Source organism: Oncorhynchus masou, chromosome 29 (assembly GCF_036934945.1).
Source record: "Oncorhynchus masou masou isolate Uvic2021 chromosome 29, UVic_Omas_1.1, whole genome shotgun sequence".
In the NCBI taxonomy this organism is placed as follows: Eukaryota; Metazoa; Chordata; class Actinopteri; order Salmoniformes; family Salmonidae; genus Oncorhynchus; species Oncorhynchus masou.
The window spans coordinates 26,752,406-26,769,713 of record NC_088240.1 but is presented as its reverse complement, the minus strand read 5'-3'; the positions used below and the strand labels follow the sequence as shown (position 1 = coordinate 26,769,713).

Below are 17,308 nucleotides of genomic sequence, written 5' to 3'. Positions count from 1 at the left end.
GGGCAGCTTAGCCTAATGAGTGTCAGCTGAGAAGGGCTGTGACTTAGGGTGGTGGTGGTGGTGGGCCAGACTGGTCACACTACACACACCACTCCTACACCCAGGGAAGACAGTACCCATCTCTTCAGACCGAGTAGAGCACTACTAGAGCTGTGAGTAAACCAGAACCTTGGAACCAAGTGCCCAGCAGAACTATAGACCTCTGGCTACTGAATGATGGTGCTACTAGTCTAGTGATGTGATGTCCCTCCTTCTCCCTGCAGTAGGGCCTCTCCATCCACTATTCTAGAGGTGAGCTTTAAGACTCAGCTTTGTGAAATAAGGCCTGGAACACAGCCTAGAAGGCACACGCACGGGCCGTCACACACATCAAGTTACATCAGAATTTGGCCAGAGTATGTAGGGAGTACAAGCACACACAAAGCAAGAGTTTGGATTAGGGCTGGCTGCAGTAGCACTGGGACGGACGGACGGACGGACCGACAGACAGACAGACCAGGTTATGTAAAACTGCTGCTGCACCACTGACATAACCTGCTGACATTACCTCATAACCTGCTGACATTACCTCATAACCTGCTGACATTACCTCATAACCTGCTGACATTACTTCATAACCTGCTGACATTACCTCATAACCTGCTGACATTACCTCATAACCTGCTGACATTACCTCATAGCCTGCTGACATTACCTCATAACCTGCTGACATTACCTGTCATGTCTTGTTATGTCTGTTCCTGTCCTTTCTCTTCACTCTCTCTCTCTGCTGGTCTTTTTAGGTTACCTTCTCTGTCTCTCATTCTTCAGCTGTTCTACATCTCCTCTAACTAGCTCATTCACTCTTTCACACCTGTTCTCTCTTCCCCCTCTGATTAGGTCTCTATTTCTTTCTCTGTTCCTGCTACTTTCAGTGTCTGATTCTTGTTTGTGTTTTTTGATGCCAGAAGCAAGCTGTCGTCTCGTTTGCTTCCACCTTGTCCTGTCCTGTCGGAGTCTGCCTGGCAGGTGTATCCTGCACTATACTAACGTTCTTTTTGTTCCGCTGACAACGTTGGAAGAGGATTTATGCCATTCCTGTTTTTCATTAAAGAACTCTGTTTTCTGTTAAAACCGCTTTTGGGTCTTCACTCAAGTTCATAACAGAAGAATCAGACCAAGAATGGACCCAGCGGCTCCGGACCCTTTTCACTCCGCCGTCGAGATCCAGGGAGCGATGCTAGGCAGACACGAGGAGGAATTGTCTGCTGCTCGACATGCCGTTGAGACCCTGGCCGTCCAAGTCTCCGACCTCACAAGACAGGTTCACCAACTCCACCTCGATCCACCGCCCACTTCCAGGGTTTCCGAGTCTCCGGAGCCCAGGATCAACAACCCGCCGTGTTACTCTGGGGAGCCCACTGAGTGCCGCTCATTCCTCACTCAGTGTGATGTGGTGTTCTCTCTCCAGCCCAACACTTACTCCAGGAGCGCAGCCCGCATCGCCTACGTCATTTCTCTCCTTACCGGACGGGCGCGTGAGTGGGGCACGGCAGTCTGGGAGGCGAGGGCTGAGTGCATTAACCAGTATCAAGACTTTAAGGAGGAGATGATACGGGTTTTTGACCGTTCTGTTTTTGGGGAGGAGGCTTCCAGGGCCCTGTCTTCCCTATGTCAGGGGAATCGATCCATAACGGATTATTCTATTGAGTTTCGCACTCTCGCTGCCTCAAGTGACTGGAACGAGCCGGCTTTGCTCGCTCGTTTTCTGGAGGGTCTCCTCGTCGAGGTTAAGGACGAGATCCTCTCCCGGGAGGTTCCTTCCAGTCTGGACTCCTTAATAGCTCTCGCTATTCGCATAGAGCGACGGTTTGATCTTCGTCGCCGAGCTCGTGGAAAGGAGCTCGCGTTCTCCGCTGCTCCCCTCTCCACATCACTGCCACCTGCCGCATCACTGCCACCCTCCTCCGCCGGCTCGGATGCTGAGCCTATGCAGCTGGGGGTATCCGCATCTCGGCCAAGGAGAAGGAACGGAGAATCACCAATCGCCTCTGTCTCTACTGCGGCTCCGCTGGTCATTTTGTCACCTCATGTCCAGTAAAAGCCAGAGCTCATCAGTAAGAGGAGGGCTACTGGTGAGCGCAACTACTCAGGCCTCTCCTTCTGGATCACGCACTACTTTTCCGGTCCATCTCCGCTGGCCCGGTTCATCTGCTTCCTGCAGTGCCTTGATAGACTCTGGGGCGGAGGGCTGTTTTATGGACGAGACCTGGGCTCGGGAACATGACATTCCTCTCAGACAGTTAGGGGAGCCCACGGCCTTGTTCGCTTTAGATGGTAGTTCTCTCCCCAAGATTCAGCGTGAGACGCTGCCTTTAACCCTCACTGTCTCTGGTAATCATAGCGAAACCATTTCTTTTTTAATTTTTCGTTCACCTTTTACACCTGTTGTTTTGGGTCACCGTCCCTGGCTAGTGCGCCATAACCCTTCTATTAATTGGTCTAGTAATACTATCCTATCCTGGAATGTTTCTTGTCATGTAACCTGTTTAATGTCTGCTATCCCTCCTGTTTCCTCTGTCTCTACTTCACAGGAGGAGCCTGGCGATTTGACAGGGGTGCCGGAGGAGTATCACGATCTGCGCACGGTGTTCAGTCGTTCCAAGGCCACTTCTCTCCCTCCACACCAGTCGTATGACTGTAGTATTGATCTCCTTCCGGGAACTACTCCCCCGGGGTAGATTATACTCTCTGTCGGCTCCCGAACGTAAGGCTCTCGAGGATTATTTGTCGGTTTCGCTCAACGCCGGTACCATTGTCTCCTCCTCCTCTCCCGCCGGAGCGGGGTTTTTTTTTGTTCAGAAGAAGGACGGGTCCCTGCGCCCATGCGTGGATTATCGAGGGCTGAATGACATAACAGTTAAGAATCGTTATCCGCTTCCTCTTATGTCTTCAGCCTTCGAGATCCTGCAGGGAGCCAGGTTTTTCACCAAATTGGACCTTCGTAACGCCTACCATCTCGTGCGCATCAGGGAGGGGGACGAGTGGAAGACGGCGTTTAACACTCCGTTAGGGCACTTTGAATACCGGGTTCTTCCTTTCGGCCTCGTTAACGCTCCAGCTGTCTTTCAGGCACTAGTTAACGACGTCCTGAGAGACATGCTGAACATTTTTGTTTTCGTTTACATGGACGATATCCTGATTTTTCTCCGTCTCTCTCGATTCATGTTCAGCACGTGCGACGCGTCCTCCAGCGCCTTTTGGAGAACTGTCTTTATGTGAAGGCTGAGAAGTGCATTTTTCATGCCGCCTCTGTCCCTTTTCTCGGTTCCGTTATTTCCGCTGAGGGCATTAAGATGGATCCCGCTAAGGTCCAGGCTGTCATTGATTGGCCCGTTCCTAAGTCACGCGTCGAGCTGCAGCGCTTTCTGGGCTTCGCTAATTTCTATCGTCGTTTCATCCGTAATTTCGGTCAGGTGGCAGCTCCCCTCACAGCCCTTACTTCTGTTAAGACGTGCTTTAAGTGGTCCGTTTCCGCCCAGGGAGCTTTTGATCTTCTTAAGAATCGTTTTACATCCGCTCCTATTCTTGTTACACCTGACATCTCTAGCCAGTTTGTTGTTGAGGTTGACGCGTCAGAGGTGGGCGTGGGAGCCATTCTTTCTCAGCGCTCTCTCTCTGACGGCAAGGTCCATCCTTGCGCGTTTTTCTCTCATCGCTTATCGCCGTCAGAACGTAACTATGATGTTGGTAATCGCGAACTGCTCGCCATCCGCTTAGCCCTAGGCGAATGGCGACAGTGGTTGGAGGGGGCGACCGTTCCTTTTGTCGTTTGGACTGACCATAGGAACCTTGAGTACATCCGTTCAGCCAAACGACTTAATGCGCGTCAGGCTCGTTGGGCTCTGTTTTTCGCTCGTTTCGAGTTTGTTATTTCTTATCGTCCGGGCTCAAAAACACCAAGCCTGATGCTTTATCTCGTCTCTTCAGTTCTTCTGAGGTCTCCACCGACCCCGAGGGGATTCTCCCTGACGGGCGTGTTGTCGGGTTGACTATCTGGGGAATTGAGAGGCAGGTAAAGCAAGCACTCGCTCACACTCCGTCGCCGCGAGCTTGTCCTAGGAACCTTCTGTTCGTTCCCGTTCCTACTCGTCCGGCCGTTCTTCAGTGGGCCCACTCTGCCAAGTTAGCCGGCCACCCCGGCGTTCGGGGTACGCTCGCTTCCATTCGCCAGCGTTTCTGGTGGCCCACTCGGGAACGTGACGCGCGTCGATTTGTCGCCGCTTGTTCGGTCTGCGCGCAGACTAAATCTGGGAACTCTCCTCCTGCCGGCCGTCTCAGACCGCTTCCCATTCCCTCTCGACCGTGGTCTCACATCGCTTTAGATTTTATCACCGGACTGCCTTCATCAGCGGGGAAGACAGTTATTCTTACGGTTGTCGATAGATTCTCTAAGGCGGCTCATTTCATTCCTCTCGATAAGCTCCCTTCTGCTAAGGAGACGGCTCAGATCATTATCGAGAATGTTTTCCGAATTCATGGCCTTCCGTCTGACGTCGTTTCCGACAGAGGCCCGCAGTTCACGTCTCAATTTTGGAGGGAGTTTTGCCGTTTGATTGGGGCTTCCGTCAGTCTCTCGTCCGGCTTTCATCCCCAGTCTAACGGTCAAGCCGAACGGGCCAATCAGACTGTTGGTCGCATTTTACGCAGTCTTTCTTTTCGTAACCCTGCGTCTTGGTCAGAACAGCTCCCCTGGGCAGAGTACGCCCACAACTCGCTTCCCTCGTCTGCTACCGGTCTATCCCCTTTTCAGTGTAGCCTCGGGTACCAGCCTCCGCTGTTCTCATCTCAGCTCGCCGAGTCCTGCGTCCCCTCCGCTCAGGCTTTTGTCCAGCGTTGCGAGCGCACCTGGAAGGGGGTCAGGTCGGCACTTTGCCGTAATAGGGCGCAGACTGTGAGGGCCGCTAATAAGCGTAGGACCAAGAGTCCTAGATATTGTTGCGGTCAGAGAGTATGGCTCTCCACTCAGAACCTTCCCCTTAAGACAGCTTCTCGCAAGTTGGCCCCGCGGTTCATTGGTCCGTTCCGTATTTCCCAGGTCATTAATCCTGTCGCAGTGCGACTTCTTCTCCCGCGCTATCTTCGTCGCGTTCACCCGGTCTTCCATGTCTCCTGTGTTAAGCCCGTTCTTCGCGCCCCGCTCGTCCCTCCCCCCCATCCTTGTCGAGGGCGCACCCATCTACAGGGTTCGTAAGATTTTGGACATGCGCCCTCGGGGCCGTGGTCATCAGTACCTAGTGGATTGGGAGGGGTACGGTCCTGAGGAGAGGAGTTGGGTTCCCTCTCGGGACGTGCTGGACCGTTCGCTGATCGATGATTTCCTCCGTTGCCGCCAGGTTTCCTCCTCGAGTGCGCCAGGAGGCGCTCGGTGAGTGGGGGGGTACTGTCATGTCTTGTTATGTCTGTTCCTGTCCTTTCTCTTCACTCTCTCTCTCTGCTGGTCTTTTTAGGTTACCTTCTCTGTCTCTCATTCTTCAGCTGTTCTACATCTCCTCTAACTAGCTCATTCACTCTTTCACACCTGTTCTCTCTTCCCCTCTGATTAGGTCTCTATTTCTTTCTCTGTTCCTGCTACTTTCAGTGTCTGATTCTTGTTTGTGTTTTTTGATGCCAGAAGCAAGCTGTCGTCTCGTTTGCTTCCACCTTGTCCTGTCCTGTCGGAGTCTGCCTGGCAGGTGTATCCTGCACTATACTAACGTTCTTTTTGTTCCGCTGACAACGTTGGAAGAGGATTTATGCCATTCCTGTTTTTCATTAAAGAACTCTGTTTTCTGTTAAAACCGCTTTTGGGTCTTCACTCAAGTTCATAACATTACCTCATAGCCTGATGACATACCTCATAACCTGCTGACATTACCTCATAACCTGCTGACATACCTCATAACCTGCTGACATTACCTCATAACCTGCTGACATACCTCATAACCTGCTGACATTACCTCATAACCTGCTGACATACCTCATAACCTGCTGACATTACCTCATAACCTGCTGACATTACCTCATAACCTGCTGACATTACCTCATAACCTGCTGACATACCTCATAACCTGCTGACATTACCTCAACTTAAAACCCAAAACCCCAGCTGCATCTCAAATGGCACCCTATTCACTATTTAGTGCACTACATATGACCAGGGCCAATAAGGAATAAACGGTCATTTGGGACGAACCCCTGGTCAAAAGTAATGCACTATATAGGAAATAGGCATTTGGCACACGTCAAAAACTTGCGTGCGCTAGATAGCTAGCTAGTTAGCATTTATGTTAATGTCCCCGATCGAACACTAGAGATTAGGCAGTAAATAACCTGACACCAGACCGGCTTTTTCACCTCAACTCAATACTTGGCGTGTGTCTGTTTTCAATAAACAATGGACTACACAAAGGTTTTCATTCATAAAAACTAACTCCCTCATCTTTTCCAGGCAACTCAGTGCTGAAGTGGTACTGAACGTTTTTCTCTCAGGAACAGCAGGCGAAAGGGTGATCAATATTGAAATAGAAAGACGTCTTCAATGTTAATGAAACAGAAGTCGTTCTGTGGTCCATTGAAGCTCTCTCAGGGGCCTACTTTGTGTGCGTGACTGGCTACTTGTTAATGCACAGCTCTTCTATATTGATTATTTACACACTGACTGATTCATTGTGTCACGACTCCGACCGAAGGACACTCCCCTTCCCGTTCGGGTGGCGTTCGGCGGTCGTTGTCGCCGGCCTACTAGCTGCCACTGATTATTTCCTCCCCCTCCTTATGATTTTATTGAGTGCACCTGTTTTGAGTTAGGTAGTTAGTAGTAAGGCTTTATTAGTCAGCCGGCCCGCCTGGTTCCTTGTGCGGGATTAATTATTGTGACCGTCTGTTTGGTGTACTTGTGTGCACGTCTATGGGTTTTATGTTTTCCCATTTTGTGGGTTTTTTCTGGACAGTTTAAGTCGCCCTGTTTGGGGCATTTGTTTGTTCATTACGCCCTGTGTTTTCGTGGGGGTTGGCTTATGTTCGCCGTTTCTCTGTGCATTAAAATAGCACTCCCCTGAACTCTCTGCTTCCTGCGCCTGACTCCTCACCCACTACACTCAGACCGTTACACATTGACTCAAGTATATATCAGCCAAACACATTGCACAGTTAAAGACAACTATTCACTCTATTGTCTTGATAGGTCAACTTGTATATTTCTAATGGGTTGATTTATACAAACTACTACCACATATGTGCCTTTCCCATGGTAAATGTAAATGTGCATGCTTTCAATGGTAGCGTTTTTAGAGCTGGTGTTTCAGCCAAACTGTTTCTTCTGGAGAATGACTTGCATAGAAAGGCTCATCTACACAATTCCTTTCCATATCATTTGCATGGCATTTGAAAGAGCTGGAACTGCCATTCAACAGTGGACTTACATTGCAACCACGTTGCACACAGCCTTGGCATATCATCCTTATTTGACTACGTAAACCAAATAACAGACATTACAATAACATATCCAAAGCAGTTGTCTGGTGACCTGGTTCACTAAGTACACAGTCCTTAGGGGAAGAACACACACACACATAGGTATGCACAGGTTCACACAGGTAGGCCCGCATGCACACACACATAGGTATGCACAGGTTCACACAGGTAGGCCCGCATGCACACACACATAGGTATGCACAGGTTCGCACAGGTAGGCCCGCATGCACACACACATAGGTATGCACAGGTTCACACAGGTAGGCCCGCATGCACACACACATAGGTATGCACAGGTTCACACAGGTAGGCCCGCATGCACACACACATAGGTATGCACAGGTTCACACAGGTAGGCCCGCATGCACACACAATTGTCAAGACATTGTGTTCCTGATAAGGTAGGAAAACAAATTCACACACACACAATTTATATGATCCAGACGTATGCAACTTTATGCTTCAGTCAGTCACATTTCTCTTCATGTATCAAAGGAAGAACAAATACTTGATGTATTGTCATGGCCAGTAGAGAGATGTCCACACAGACCAGGGGCAGACAGACATCTGTTATCTGCGATCTGAGTCTATCAGTCAGTAGAGAGGAAACCAGCAGGAAGACTATAATATCTGGAGTCTTCAAGAGTTCTCATGCCAGTGATAGGAACTCACAAGAAGAAAGCCTGACTGACCATCAACCATCACTCCCCCGAGAGGAGCAGAGACAGAGATGGAGAGACATGTGGCAGGGAGAGGGAGGGAGAAGGCCCTTGAGAGACTCTATTTTCATCCTGAATGCATCAGGTCTTTAATACCTGAACCTATGGACACGACCACAACCAGCAGGGAAGGAAAGAAATCAATATAGCTTTAATATCATGTATATCTGATTACACTGGAGAGCATCTACAGGGTTCCAAAAAGGGTTCCAAAAGGGTTATTATGTCCCCATAGGAGAACCCTTTTTGGCTCCAGGTAGAACACTTTTTGGTTCCATGTAGAACCCTCAGTAGAAAGGGTTCTACATGGAACCCAAAATTATTATGTAAATGGTTCTCCTTTGGGGACAGGTTCTAGATAGTATGTTTTTTTTCTAAGAGTGTATGTTCCACTCAATACCTGTTTAGTATTGGACTGAAGTCTCTCAAGGTTTTACCTTCACCCCGATGCCTTGTTGTCATATACAGTACAGAGTTTCCCCTGGGATTTCTTTCAGCAGCGGTAAAATAAAAAGTTATATCAGTGGCGGTGTGCGGCTGCAAAATGCATATAGGGGAAACGCTGCAGTACAGGCCTCTAAAATGGACAACGGCCGCTTCAGCATCTAAAGAGCCCCTCAGTATTAGTGAGCAGTGCTCTATTGCTCTCTCAATAAAAGCTTTGGAGCAGAATACAAAGGACACTCTACTCCCAGTAACTGTGCTGCACAGAAGCACACTCACTACTAGCCTAGATGCCAGTCTGTTTAGGATCTCTTGCCAACTCCTTGTCATGCCTCAATTCCATGAGTTGGCAAGAGGGTATAAACAGACTGGTATCCAGGCTTACTCATTAGACGTCTGCTCATAACTACTATAATGTAAAGGCTAGGGAAAAAATACAATTCATCATCGTAAGTCATGATATTCATCCTCTCTGTTGTCAAGGGGGATTCATCTGAACAATGTTTTCTACAAGTTATTGTGTGCAATCCTATTGTAACATAATGATAATAACATACATGAATTAAAAGGTGTCTTTGAGATTAGACTGATCCATAGTGAATACCGCCATCGAGAAAAATAACATGTACATCAAACACAATGCTCCTACATGTACAGTAGGGTAGGTTATTGTTGAATTGCCATGATAATTAACCAAGACAATCTTATGACTCAGCATCTTGTGTGTGTGTGTGAGTTCTGAGAGAGTGTGAGAAATATAGGCAGACAGACGGGACGACAGAAATACAGGCAGACAGACAGGACGACAGAAATACAGGCAGACAGACGGGACGACAGAAAACCAGGCAGACAGACGGGACGACAGAAATACAGGCAGACAGACGGGACGACAGAAATACAGGCAGACAGACGGGACGACAGAAATACAGGCAGACAGACGGGACGACAGAAATACAGGCAGACAGACGGGACGACAGAAATACAGGCAGACAGACGGGATGACAGAAATACAGGCAGACAGATGGGACGACAGAAATACAGGCAGACAGACGGGATGACAGAAATACAGGCAGACAGACGGGACGACAGAAATACAGGCAGACAGACGGGACGACAGAAATACAGGCAGACAGTCGGGACGACAGAAATACAGGCAGACAGACGGGACGACAGAAATACAGGCAGACAGACGGGACGACAGAAATACAGGCAGACAGACGGGACGAGAGAAATACAGGCAGACAGACGGGACGACAGAAATACAGGCAGACAGACGGGACGACAGAAATACAGGCAGACAGACGGGACGACAGAAATACAGGCAGACAGACAGACGGGATGACAGAAATACAGGCAGACAGATGGGACGATAGAATTACAGACAGAGAGAGGAAGGGGGCAGTGGGGCACCAATTTCGCCTCGAGAACTATCCCTTCTATTGTTTCCACCGTCATTCCATTCGGTTGCACTGTGTTCGCACCGTCAAGAATTATAGATCATCTATATCAGAGATGGGCAACTGGCGGCTGCATTTGGCCCGTGTACCCCCTTCTGAAGGCCCTCTGATCTTTCTTTTCTTCTTTTTATGACACCTAATATATTTGGGATCGCTAAATTAGTTTAGCAGCCATCTATCTAAATGTGTTATCATGGGTGAATTATGTGGGCCCCAATTGATTTTTTTTAGTCAGTCTCACTCAGATATCATATTAAAAACTGCAAACATTCTCTCAACCCTATGGCAAAATGTGTGAAAATGTGTTCTAAAATTGCAAATATCTTCTCTCCATCCCATGGCAAAATGTGTAGAATGGCATCAAACTTGCTTTAAAACGGCAACATTTGTTCTACACCCCATGGCACAATTTGTAGAGTTGCAAGAAATTAACTCTAAAATGTAAAAAAAATCTGTCTCTGCTGGGTGGTTCTAATGATGTGGGTATGCAAACCCGTGAGCAACTGCGGCCCCTCATGTTCAGATTTTTTGTGGCTCCCACCCCCATTAATTAAAGTTGCCCATCCCTGATCTACAGCCTACCTGCCAAGCTCTCCTAACAACTGTAGCATAATCATAGATAATGAAGATGATTTCCGTCTAAATCAAACAAGAGGTCGCTTTGTCTTAAATCATCACTGAGCAATTGCAACAAGTAAAACAATAGCATAGCTTATCATTAGAAACATCTGCGGTAAGCTTTTTTTAAACGGAACAGGGAGAGAAGGTTTTGGTAGCTTACACAATTGGTTGTGAGTAAACCGGGAATGCCGATGTTTCAGCACCATACGTGCTGGACCGAACCAAAGCAGCGCGTCAAATTCACCCTCGTACTAGACTGGCTGAGGAGGACAACGACGGACCGTTCTCCCTGCGGCGCCGACTATGCGTTCAGTAATTAACATAAAAAGGTTATAACAGCATACGAATTATATCAATGATGCTTTTATTTCACGTGGGCAACCAAGATAAGATGATTGATTGGTTCAATAGGCTACGGCCGCCAACAAACTACCAATATACCATTCTAGGTGATCCATCATGGGCAAATCGCGTCTTCAAATGTAACATTTTTAAATAAATAAAAAATGCAGAGATAGGTCGCATTTGAAGTGTCCACAAAATATGTCCGGCACTCTTCGGCAGTCAGACACAGTCGCAATGAACAATGCGTCCTTACTCTGACTCAATTCAATTGAGTACCTCAAATTATTTATATTAATTCATGCACTGATGCACACAATGAGAAAACTTAATAAAACCAACATGGTGATATGAATGAATAAAATAGAAGATACAGGCAAAAACTCATGACCATTTTCCACTTACATTATGGTTTTCATCTATATATATATAAATATGTCATCATACCTGTTCGTTGCAGTGGCTTTGCAGTAGAACTCGTTCTCAGAGCACAGTGACTGGCAACGGAATCCTGGGCCCACTTCACCCCTCCCGCTACTCCGTGACTACCGTAAGTATTTCAAGAGGGGCGCAAACAAATTCAATACAGTCTATAATATACACTGCACCTGTTTGCCGAGTATAACTCATAGGCTGTAGAGGATGTAGCAAAATGTGTTACAGTGAACCATGGAGTAAAATCCTAACATAAGATTTCCATTTCTAATAAAAGCAAATGACTATGACACTTGGTTAAGATGATATTATTAATGGATTGCTATTTTGACATTCAAAACAGCACTCAACACCAGCCTATCACTTCTTTAGGTAGGCTCCCATTTTGCACACAATGCATTGAGGGCAGGCAGACTTATGTGAAGTACAGTGAGCAGGATGACTGCTGGCACCCTATTCCCTTTATAGTGCACTTCTTGACCAGGACCCATACGCAAATGTTCCCTCAAAAAATGTGTTCCCTCTAATGGCCATTGGACCAGTATTTTATTAGGATCCCCTTTCACGGTGGCTGATGCAGCAGCTACTTTTCCTGGTGTCCACACAAAACATGACATAATGCAGAGTATCAATAGACAATAACCGCTCAAGGCTGTATAGGGAATAGAATGCCATTTGGGATGCACATATGGTGTTACTTATTATGACTCACTGAAACGCATTGGAGCCGGCAGGCTTTTTTCATCATGCAGATCAACACCCTAACCTTGTTTCAGGTCAACCCTCATAAACAGCAACCAGTAACCTGGACTTTGTCCCAAATGGCACCCCATTTCCTATATAGTGCGCTACTTTTGGCCACACCCCTATACTGCAAATAGGGTGCCACTTGGGATGTAGGCCTAGTCCACCAGGCTGGTTAGGTCATGTTGTTTATGTTTTTTCCTGGTCATACCCAGTTGGCCTATTGTGGAAACACTTAACCTTTTTACACCTTATAATAAACTGCAAAACAGATACTACTTCACAGTGAGTAAACAGACCTTTTCCTTGGCCTTGCCTTTTGCTGTTATGTGATGGGTGCATAGCCGAGGGGTGTGATGGGTGCATAGCCGAGGGATGTGATGGGTGCATAGCCTGAGGGGTGTGATGGGTGCATAGCCTGAGGGATTGATGGGTGCATAGCCGAGGGGTGTGATGGGTGCATAGCCGAGGGGTGTGATGGGTGCATAACCGAGGGGTGTGATGGGTGCATAGCCGAGGGATGTGATGGGTGCATAGCCTGAGGGGTGTGATGGGTGCATAGCCGAGGGATGTGATGGGTGCATAGCCTGAGGGGTGTGATGGGTGCATAGCCTGAGGGATTGATGGGTGCATAGCCGAGGGGTGTGATGGGTGCATAGCCAAGGGGTGTGATGGGTGCATAGCCGAGGGGTGTGATGGGTGCATAACCGAGGGGTGTGATGGGTGCATAGCCGAGGGATGTGATGGGTGCATAGCTGAGGGATGTGATGGGTGCATAGCCGAGGGATGTGATGGGTGCATAGCCTGAGGGGTGTGATGGGTGCATAGCCTGAGGGATTGATGGGTGTATAGCCTGAGGGATTGATGGGTGCATAGCCGAGGGATGTGATGGGTGCATAGCCTGAGGGATGTGATGGGTGCATAGCCAAGGGGTGTGATGGGTGCATAGCCGAGGGATGTTATTGGTGCATAGCCAAGGGATGTGATGGGTGCATAGCCTGAGGGATGTGATGGGTGCATAGCCAAGGGATGTGATGCGTGCATAGCCGAGGGAACTAGGGATGCTAAGGGTGCTGCAGCACCCCCTGAAAAATCAGAACAATAATGAAAACTATTTTAAAAAACATATTGGAGAAAAAAAACGTTCCATAAATGTACTACACTGGGCCTTTACTAGTCATGGATTAGCGGACCAATACAGCCATCTGTAGCGAAGGTAAATGTACTACACTGGGCCTTTACTAGTCATGGATTAGCGGACCAATACAGCCATCTGTAGCGAAGGTAAATGTACTACACTGGGCCTTTACTAGTCATGGATTAGCGGACCAATACAGCCATCTGTAGCGAAGGTAAATATTTTTTCTTTGCCCCGCTGAAATGAAATCCCAGCACCCCCATGTGAAACATATGTTTTTACATTCATTTCCCTGAGCCTCCTTTGACCCTTAAAAAGCTCAGCCTGATTGTGTTGGCGTTATGAAACGTATGTTTTTACATTCATTTCCCTGAGCCTCCTTTGGCCCTTAAAAAGCTCAGCCTGATTGTGTTGACGTTATGAAACGTATGTTTTTACATTCATTTCCCTGAGCCTCCTTTGGCCCTTAAAAAGCTCAGCCTGATTGTGTTGGCGTTATGAAACGTATGTTTTTACATTCATTTCCCTGAGCCTCCTTTGGCCCTTAAAAAGCTCAGCCTGATTGTGTTGACGTTATGAAACGTATGTTTTTACATTCATTTCCCTGAGCCTCCTTTTGCCCTTAAAAAGCTCAGCCTGATTGTGTTGGCGTTATGAAACGTATGTTTTTACATTCATTTCCCTGAGCCTCCTTTGGCCCTTAAAAAGCTCAGCCTGATTGTGTTGGCGTTATGAAACGTATGTTTTTACATTCATTTCCCTGAGCCTCCTTTGGCCCTTAAAAAGCTCAGCCTGATTGTGTTGACGTTATGAAACGTATGTTTTTACATTCATTTCCCTGAGCCTCCTTTGGCCCTTAAAAAGCTCAGCCTGATTGTGTTGACGTTATGAAACGTATGTTGTTTTGCCTTGTAAAAGTATTCTTCCCCCTTGGCGTTTTTCCTATTTTGTTGCATTACACCCTATCATTTAAATAGATTTTTATTTGGATTTCATGTAATTGGCAAAGACAAAATAGTCCAAATTGGTGAAGTGAAAAAAAAACTTGTTTAAAAGAATATAATTTTCTTTTGGAAAAGTGCTGCGTGCATATCTATTCACCCCCTTTTGCTATGAAGCCCCTAAATAAGATCTGGTGCAACCAATTATCTTCAGAAGTCACATAATTAGTTAAATAAAGTCCACCTGTGTGCTAAGTGTCACATGATCTCAGCATATATACACCTGTTCTGAAAGGCCCCAGGGTCTGCAACACCACTAAGCAAGCGGCACCATGAAGACCAAGGAGCTCTCCAAACAGGTCAGAGACAAAGTTGTGGAGAAGTACAGATCAGGGTTGGGTTATAAAAAATATCTGAAACGTTGAACATCCCACAGAGCACCATTAAATCCATTATTAAAAAATGGAAAGAATATGGCACCACAACAAACCTGCCAAGAAAGGGCTGCACACCAAAACTCAAAGACCAGGCAAGGAGAGCATTAAATCAGAGGCAACAAAGAGACCCCCGAAGAAGCTGCAAAGCTCCACAGCCGGGATGGAATATCTGTCCATAGGAACACTTTAAGAAATACACTCCACTGAGCATCAAAGACGAGTGGCAAGATAAAAATATGCAAACACATTTGGTGTTCGCCAAAAGGCATGTGGGAAACTCCCCAAACATATGGAAGAAGGTACTCTGGTCAAATGAGACTAAAATTTAGCTTTTTGGCTATCAAGGAAAACGCTATGTCTGGCAGAAACCCAACACCTCTCATCACCCCGAGAACGCAGTCCCCACAGTGAAGAATGGTGGTAGCAGCATCATGCTATGTGGATGTTTTTCATCGGCAGGGACTGGGAAACTGGTCAGAATTGAAGGAATGATGGACTGCCCGAAATACAGGGAAATTCTTGAGGGAAAACTGGTTATCGTCCAGAGACTTGAGACTGGGACGGAGGTTCACCTTCCAGCAGGGCAATGACCCTATGCATACTGCTAAAGCAACACTTGAGTGGTTTAAGGGGAAACATTTAAAATGTCTTGGAATGTCCTAATCAAAGCACAGACCTCAATCTAATTGAGAATCTGTGGTATGACTTAGAGATTGCTGTACACCAGTGGAACCCATTCAACTTGAAGGAGCTGGAGCAGTTCTGCCTTGAAGAACGGGCAAAAATCCCAGTGGCTAGATGTGCCAAGCTTATAGAGACATACCCCAAGAGACTTGCAGCTGTAATTGCTGCAAAAGGTGGCTATACAAAGTAGTGTCTTTAGGGGGGGTGAATAGTTATGCACACTCAAGTTCTGTTTTTTTTTGGTCTTATTTCTTGTTTGGTTCACAAAAAATATGTTGCATCATCAAAGTGGTAGGCATGTTGTGTAAATCAAATGACACAAACACCCCAACAATAATTCCAGGTTGTAAGTTAACAAAATAGGAAAAATGCCAAAGGGGTGAATACTTTTGCAAGCCACTGTACATATACAGCCCTGATTGGCTGATAGGATGGTCAATAGCTCACCCCCTTAGCCAGATGAACAACCATTGGTCTATTATAATCAGATCACATTGGGGCAAAAGTTCACCTGAACAGGCTGAAATTCCAGGCATTTTTCCAAATAGCTCTAAAACTAAACAGTGTCTCCTGACCCCTCCTGTCTCAGCCTCCAGTATTTATGCTGCAGTAGTTTATGTGTCGGGGGGCTGGGGTCAGTTTGTTATATCTGGAGTACTTCTCCTGTCCAATTCGGTGTCCTGTGTGAATCTAAGTGTACGTTCTCTAATTCTCTCCTTCTCTCTCTCTTTCTCTCTCTCGGAGGACCTGAGCCCTAGGACCATGCCTCAGGACTACCTGACATGATGACTCCTTGCTGTTCTCAGTCCACCTGGCCGTGCTGCTGCTCCAGTTTCAACTGTTATGCCTTATTATTATTCGACCATACTGGTCATTTATGAACATTTGAACATCTTGGCCATGTTCTGTTATAATCTCCACCCGGCACAGCCAGAAGAGGACTGGCCACCCCACATATGCTCTCTCTAATTCTCTTTCTTTCTCTCTCTCGGAGGACCTGAGCCCTAGGACCATGCCCCAGGATTACCTGACATGATGACTCCTTGCTGTCCCCAGTCCACCTGGCCGTGCTGCTGCTCCAGTTTCAACTGTTCTGCCTTATTATTATTTGACCATGCTGGTCATTTATGAACATTTGAACATCTTGGCCATGTTCTGTTATAATCTCCACCCGGCACAGCCAGAAGAGGACTGGCCACCCCACATAGCCTGGTTCCTCTCTAGGTTTCTTCCTAGGTTTTGGCCTTTCTAGGGAGTTCTTCCTAACCACCGTGCTTCTACACCTGCATTGCTTGCTGTTTGGGGTTTTAGGCTGGGTTTCTGTACAGCACTTCGAGATATCAGCTGATGTACGAAGGGCTATATAAATACATTTTATTTGATTTGGTTTTCATCATTTTCACAAATGCAGTGTTATTTCAAACTTATGTAAAGAAATATATATTATAATGCAAAAATCAATTTAAAAAAAAACTTCATTGCTCCTTTAAGCACACTTCACGGATGGTATAAGGGCAATGGCTCCCCTAGTTTACAGGTCAGGGATAATGAAGGAGAGGAAAATGAATCTCATTAGATACAACCCCCCTCCTCCACCCTTGTTCTCCAAGCCTGCCTCAGTTGGAGCTGATAACATTGAGTGCTACTTTCCTGCAATTAGCCTTCCAAATGGCACCCTATTCCCTACATAGTGTACTACATTTGACCTGAGCCATATGGGCCCTGGATAAAAGTAGAGCTCTAGAGAATAGGTTGACATTTGGGACACACATCCTGCTGATGCTACTGAAGGTTAAAATGGTAAATTCACAAACTACTTTTAAGACTTCTAACTTAACAAGTTTGTGTCCCA

At 46.9% G+C, this 17,308-nt stretch overlaps 1 protein-coding gene across 1 annotated transcript in view; it reads right to left on the bottom strand.

Annotated features, from left to right (window-relative positions):
• LOC135519278 (microtubule-associated protein 2-like) overlaps positions 1 to 11,575 on the bottom strand; it is a 147,604-nt gene extending 136,029 nt beyond the window's left edge. Inside the window, 1 exon segment of the mRNA XM_064944420.1 lies at positions 11,525 to 11,575. The gene's annotated coding sequence lies outside the window, so the exon portion shown is untranslated.
• Positions 11,576 to 17,308: the final 5,733 nt, after the last annotated feature.